Here is a 7612-nt window from a genome sequence, read left to right as displayed (position 1 = left end):
CACAGTGTAACCATGAAGGAAATTCAGGAGAAAACTTTAGTATGAACCCCTGTACAATAATATATGTAGGGACATACAAATATATTTTATTTTATTTTTATTTTTTAAAAAATATTTTATTGGGGAATTGGGGAAGGGGAACAGCCAAGTTGTTGTCCTTCAATCTAGTTGTGGAGGGTGCAGCCTGCACAGCTCCAAGTCCAGTCACCACCTGGACGCCTGTCGGCAGCTCAGAGCAGCTCAGCTGAAGGTGCCATGTTCAATCTTAGTTGCGGATAGTTGTAGCCCTCCATCCCATGCAGGAGTCAAACCGGCAACTTTGTTGTTAGGAGCATGTGTTCTCACCAGCTTAGCCATCCTGCCACCTGTTGGCAGCTCAGAAGCAGCTCAGCTTAGGTCAGCTCACTGCCCCATGTGGGAATCGAACTGGCAACTCTGTTGCTCAGAGCTCGCACTCCTAACCAACTGGGCCACTTGGCTGGCCCCAAATGTATTTTAAATATATTAATACAAAAAGCATATTACTACTATATGTACCATCAATTTGCTGACATAATTGAGACAAATACCTGAACAGATGAAAATTGTTATTTGATGGGCTTTTGGAGTTGCTGATACTGGTTTCTTGATCTGGATGCTAGTTATATGAGTGTATTCAGTTTGTGAAAAACCATTAAACCAAAGATTTAAACACGTGCATTTTTCTGTAGTATATTATATTTCAATAAACAGTTTTAAATGCACTTTTCTGTGTTATATTTCAATAAAGTTTTAAATATTTACTATTTAATCTTAATTTTTTTGAGGAAAAAATTGAGCAATTGCAATAGCATGCCATATATATATGAATACATATTTGAGCTGTATCAAAGGTCAAATAATGGGTGGAAATTTTATAAAGTCCAATAGACCTAAATATGTCATTTAAAAGGGACTCTATTTTATCTTTTTTTTTTTTAAGATTTTATGGGGGAATTGGGGGAGGGAACAGCATTGGGGAATTGGGGGAAGAGGAACAGACAAGTTGCTGTCCTTTTGTTCTTCAGTCTAGTTGTGGAGGACGTTGCTTCACGGGCCCATGTTGGTATTATAATTTCGCTCTTCCCGGGTGAGGCAGTCGCTCGCTGGCCATTGGACGGCTGCTCATGAAAGCTCATGCCTGCTGCCGGCCAACCCCGCTGCAGCCTATGCCATTGCAGGTGACTACGGCAGCCCAGCTCCAGGTTGAGCTGTTGTTCACCATCTTAGCTGTAGAGGGTGCAGCGAGTGTCACTGGCTCTCATGTGGGATCCGAACCGGAGTCCTGCTGCTCAGAGCTGGCATCCCAAGCCAACTCCTAACCAATGTGCCACTCGGCTGGCCCTCTATTTTATCTTTTAAAAATTTCCCCCAAAACCTCACAATTATAGAGATGTGATAAACTGAGTTTTAAAAGAACTCCTCTCTTTGGTCTTACGTATTTTTGTTGTAAAAACATCTATATATTTTTTTGAAAATGTGGTGTAATTGTTCCTCTCATTCTCTATTGAAGGAGGTGTGAAATGGTACAAACACTTTGAAGGGCAATTTGACAATGTCTGTAAAAATACAAAGTGTTTATGAATTTTGTATATTTGCTTTAACAAATACCCCAGAAACACACTGAGAAGTCTGCAATATTTTTGATATTTAGTCATTCATACACTCACCATTCAACTGAGATATATTTGTTATCTACTTTGTGGTAGGTGAAGGGCTAGGTGCAGGGTGAACAAGACAGCTGCAATCCCAGTTGTTGTTTTTTTTCAATTACAGTTGACATTTAATATTGTTTTATACTAGTTTCAGGTGTACAACACAGTGCTTTGACATTTATATACCTTACGAGGTGATTCCCCGACAAACCTAGTGCCCACCTGACACCATACATAGTTACTACAATATTATTGACTATATTCCCTATGACTTTATATTCCATGACCATTTTATAATTTTTGCAACTTTTTTTATGGAGGAGTCTCAGAAAGTTTATGTGCCAGAAGAGAACCTAGATATTAAACAAGAAGTCACCTAATTCATAATTTTGTTACACTTTAATTTAAAGTTGCAAAAAAAACCCCAATGACAAATTATTCAATTTATTTAATTAAACATTATTTAATTTCAAACAAAGGAGAAGTACAGGCCACTGTAAGAGCATGTAATTAAAGGATGTGGACTCATCTGGAGAAGTGAAATAAAAAAATATTTGAAACACCATAAAGTTCATGGTAGGTTAAAAGTTTAGGGATCAGTTAATACATTCTGGCAAATCTGTAAATAGAATCATATATAGCTGTCATAAAAGAGTAGGTAGCTGAAAAGCACATAAATATCTCCAAGATAAATTAGAAATTTGAAAAAACAATTTGCAGAATAGTATGTGCTGTAATATTATCCTATTTTTGTAAATCAAAATAATTATAACATAGATATATATGGCATATACATATATAGTTACATATATACATATATGCATATATATTACATAATAAAAATATAAAATGTGAATATGTGTTTGCGTATGGCTGGCTGTTCACCATAACCTCTTTTTACCTTCTTCCTGGGCATCTGTGTAGACATTTCCCAGATTTCCTTGCAGTTAGGTGTGGTCAAGTGACTAAATTCTTAAAATAGAATATAGGTTGAGGTAGTGTGTAGGTCTAGGTTCCTGGACAGTGGGCATACTTCCTTCACTTTCTTTTCTTCCTTCTCAGCAACTGAAACCTGGAATCGATGATGACTTCTGTCTAACTATACAGAAAATGACTATATTGTGGTGATGGCAGAGCAATGATTTGGAAGAAACCTGGGTCCTTGAATGATCAAATGGAGCGGAATTTCCTTAACAGCCTGAAACTCTCACCATAGCATTTTTTAAAAAGACTTTATTTTCTTGAACAGCTTTAGGTTTACAGAAAAATTAAATGGAAAATACAGAGAATTCCCATAATTCCCCAACACCCCTCTCTCTTTCCCCTGTTAGTAACATCATGAAGTAGTGTGGTGCATTTGTTACAGTGGATGATTATTTTTAACTAAAGTCCATAGACTACATTAGAATTCACTCTTTGCTTTGTAGATTCTATGAGTTTTGACAAGCTTATAATGACATATATGTACCATTACAATATCATACAGAATAGTCCATTTTCCTAAAAATGCCCTGTGCGCCACCTATTCGTCCTCCCCCTTGCCCATCCCTCCCAACCCCTGGCAACCACTGATCTTTCTGTTTCCATAGTTTTGCCTTTTCCAGAATGTCATGCAGTTGGAATCACGCGGTATATAGCTATTCTCACATTAGAAAAGTAAACCTTTGTGTTTTTATAGTCACTTAATCCCTTTGTAATAGCAGCTTAATCTTAATCAAAACAAAATAGTCATAGAACAAGTTTAGAAGACTGTATGCTACATTAATAGAGACTTTGTTCCTGGGTGGAGTTATGCAAGGGTGTATCCCTTCAGAATATTTATTTCTACTGACAAGGGTTTCTCCTTGACCTAAATTTAATCAGGCTCCTCTAAGCCTTCTGTTCAACTGAGCTTGGTCTTGGGCTTCCCTCTCTGTCCTTGCAGAGTCCAGTTTGAACAAGAACACGGCTAAAGTCAGTTTTCAAAAAATTGCCAACCCTTGGTATCTGATAAAATTCCTCCCTCCGTATCTTATTATTCCAGCCTTTCTTCAACCAGAATTCTTTTGGGTTTAGTAAGAATCCCCCTTATACTTGACATTTCTTCTTACTAATTTTCCATCCACTGACACACAGCCTTTTCCTTGCATATAAATCCCAACTTGTCCTTGTTGGAGTGGATTCTCCCCTCAACAAGCCTCATTGTACTAGCATGCACCCAACCCTTGACAAAAGACGACCTGACTCTCTTTAACAACTGTCATGAATCATTTTTTCATTAACACTACAATATTTGAATTTTTAATAATTACCGATAAATTTGTGACTGGGTAAATAATACATACACATGTAGATTTTTAAATTGTCTTCTTAAATTAAATTCAGAGGGAATTTAATTTAAAAGTAATCACAATATTAATGAGTTTCATACAGGGTGCTGTTATAACTGATTGACAAGCAATATATAGCTGAGGTTGAAACATGCAAATATGACTCCACTTATGTATGCAGGTAACAGAGCAGGAAAGTGATCCAATGAGAAGGCTGCTTTTAGAGAAACTAAACAGTAAGATTAAGATATAGAGTAAAAGCCAGAGAGCCTGGCAGGTAAACCTTCACTGACCAGATGCAAATTTGCTTGAAAAGGCTCATACTTGGGATACAATTACATGGAAAGGCTTTTTTAGATGGCTGTGCAGAAAGCTATTTTACCCTGGGACCCAGGCCTGAATATCCCAATGGTGAGATTTAGTGGGACAAACCACCTAGTTTTAGGGAATAGATGTTAAATTGTTTCAAGATAGTTCAAGAAATGTATATATGAACCACAACTTTGCAAATGTTTTGTATCTCAAGACTTTTTAACTTTTTCCTAAAGCATTTTTGTTTCCTTGTTTATTTGTTTGTATATTTTTAATTCCACATGGCTGGCTGGCTGTGCGTGAAGGCACTTTAAATGGGAAGAGGCCTTTTAAGGTTGTTATTGATAGTTGTTAATGTTTATTGTTTGCTTTTGATTGGTTAAGTACACTACTAGACAATTTTATGTGTATTGTATCATATAATCCACAAAACATATGAGGCAAGTACTAATATTAAACTCGTGTCAACCCTCCTGACAGCCCTATGAGGTGATTTCTATTATAAGGTCCATTTCACAAATAAAGAACCTTCCGGAGGATGCATAGCAAGTAAGTGGGCAGAGCCAGGATTTGGACTCAAGTTTGTTTACATTCCAAGCTTGAACACTTAACCATGCTACTTTATCTACGAGGAAATACAAAGAAAAGGTTCTTGAGAGGACAGCCTCAAGAAGGAAAACCCCTAATCACAGAAGCACAAAGTCAGTGGACCTTAGAGATCTCTAGACTACCTTCCTCACTGTCCACATAGGGAAGCTGAGTCACACAGCTCTCAGTCACGTGTTTAGTAGCTGAGCCAGAGCCTGGAACCAGGGTTTGCAGACTCACAGGCCAGTCGTTTTCCATATGTCTGTAGACTTTAGACATTTGTGTGGTGGCGATGGAAAGCGTATGGAAACAGGAGAATGTTTGTAAGCCGGCCATTGTTGGTGAAAGACACAGCTTGTCTTCATAAGCATCATCGGTTCCTAACCTCCCACCCTTCTCTCACTTCTGCTTAACTTTGTGGCTCTCTGAGCAAGAATTCCATGTCTAAAGTTATTACCCATCATTTTAAGCATTATTTTTAAAATTTCTAAGTGTATGATCTAGACATAAAATACTTGTCTAAGAGCAAGCTGTTGCCATGGTACTCCAGACAGCATTCACTGCGCACAAACATCTTCTTAATATAGTTTTTCTAATAAAAATAGAAAGCCGAGAGAACAGGGAATGTAAGTAGGGTGAAGGGGTTGAAAAAAATAAAGCATTCTTTATTGCGTGTTTTACTGTCTTCAATGCCATTGTTGAAGCTCCGGTCACTATCACAGTCATCATAGGTAGTCATAGTACTGGCATTTGCCCCTGTTTATGTGGGTGTCTTAGGCCTGTGTTACTGTTAGCTATAAATAGATGATCCTCAAAACTACTTATTGATTAGTTATACAGGGTCACTATTCAGTCACTGAACAGGCATGTGTTTTTTTTGTCAGTGATGCAGAATAGAATACCACAGGCTGGCTGAGCTAAAAGGACTTTAAAATCAACACAAGTGTGAGGGTGCACGTGCGCGCGTGTGAACACACGCACACGTGCACACACACACACATCATACCTCTTTGTACATGAGATGAAGAGATATCTGACTGCATCACCGAGTTGTGTGTCCTCTTAGAAGCCCCTCCTATGGAGTCCTCAGGGTACAATTCTGGGGAAGATAACAGTAATGGATCTAAATACACCCAATGAATACAGATTTCTCTCCTGTTTGCTGTTGCAGTCCCTCATTTATTTCCCTTGAGAAGAAAAAAAAAAAAAAAGAAAAGAAAGAGGAGTTGCTGACATTCAGAAACTGTCCTGGCATTCACAGCGAGGTCATGTTATCCTGCTCTGACACATAAAGAACCTCACAGAATATCACACTTAGACAAGGTCACTTTGAGACCATGATAAAATGAGACAAAGCGAGGCTACTTCATCATTTTGTCTAAGCACAGGCAGACCAGGCCACTGTACAACCCACACAATACCAAACTTTCCCCTGTCATACTAAATGAGTGACTGCTGCTTCTGTGTCCCATCATAGAATTGCCCCCACTTTCTCACAGCATCCAACCAGTAGCAAACCGCAACTTCCTTAGGCCCTTCCCCAAATAACCCAGCCAGATTTTTCCGAACACCCTGTGACACCCCACAATTACACATGGTGTATTCTCCTTGCCGCAATTATAATAGTCATAAACCAACTGGTTCAACTACAGGTGTGTTCCTGGTGGTTTTGGCTGGAGGGAATTGACCTCCTCATAGCATGGACTAAATGTTCCTGCCTCCCCCCAATACAGGACTTTTATTGAATTTTTAAAATATCACAAATAAGTCTGAGGAATCACTTGACATCTTGGTATTTCTGTAGCTGGTCAACTTAGATCTTATTTATCAACCTGATGAACTGTTTCTTTTTCAGAAACATATATACCCTCCCCAAATTTTCTGATATCTTTGTTTTTAACTGTTGTGGTTTGTTGAATCGAAGCAGCTAAATTTGATACAAGCTTTATATCATTTCCTTCAAGAATTAACTCATCTTTCTGGGCTTGAGACACTGAATAAGCAACACCTGACCTCATCCAAACCCTGTGGATGTATTTTTCACCCAAGAAATTTCGGATCTCAACAAGAGAACCATTCTTCTGAATGGCGACATTGATGGGGAAGTGAACATACACAGGCCTAATCTCACAATGAATGCCTAGTGTTTAACACCCTTGATCACGTTCTGTACGTGATTACAGAGAGTGCGAACAGGAGCCAGTTCCTTTCTATTTCTCCACCATTTGTCAATCCAGAGCCTCTTCTTTATCTTTCTGTGGAGACTGAGTTCTACATTGATATGACTGAAGTCCCTCCTCAGCGTGCCTCTGGGGCCCTTCACAGTAACTGTGCGTCCCCTCAGAGTGATGTCCACATTTTCTGAAATATCCACAGTCTGGTTGCTGAGAATGGTTTTCATCCTTGCAGTAGATGCAGCAGAGAGTGGACTCAATATTACATTTCTCCTAGCTCTTCAACTAGACAGTGGGCTTCCAAAGGACAGAGGTCATGTCTATATGTGTTCTCTATTGTATTCGAAGTCTTCGTCTGGAATATAGTAGATGCTCAATATTTGCTGAATGAATGAATGTGGAGGAAAATTGGGACTGACTCATATTTCTTGGATTCCTCACATCTCTCTAGCGTATCAAGGAAGTGGGGAGGAACTTGCCTCTCATAGCTGCTAACATACATAGGAAAATGTATGTAGAGCATTTTGCAAACCATGCTTATTCTGATCTTAGTGGT

At 38.7% G+C, this 7612-nt stretch overlaps 1 pseudogene; it reads right to left on the bottom strand.

Moving 5' to 3' along the window:
- Nucleotides 1-6702: 6702 nt before the first annotated feature.
- LOC109377561 (60S ribosomal protein L9 pseudogene) lies at nt 6703-7283 on the bottom strand (annotated as a pseudogene).
- Nucleotides 7284-7612: the final 329 nt, after the last annotated feature.

The sequence above is a fragment of the Hipposideros armiger genome, unplaced genomic scaffold (assembly GCF_001890085.2).
Source record: "Hipposideros armiger isolate ML-2016 unplaced genomic scaffold, ASM189008v1 scaffold_1451, whole genome shotgun sequence".
NCBI classification, from domain to species: Eukaryota; Metazoa; Chordata; class Mammalia; order Chiroptera; family Hipposideridae; genus Hipposideros; species Hipposideros armiger.
Note: the sequence above shows the minus strand (reverse complement) of the source record. Positions and strands in the feature narration are given on the sequence as shown.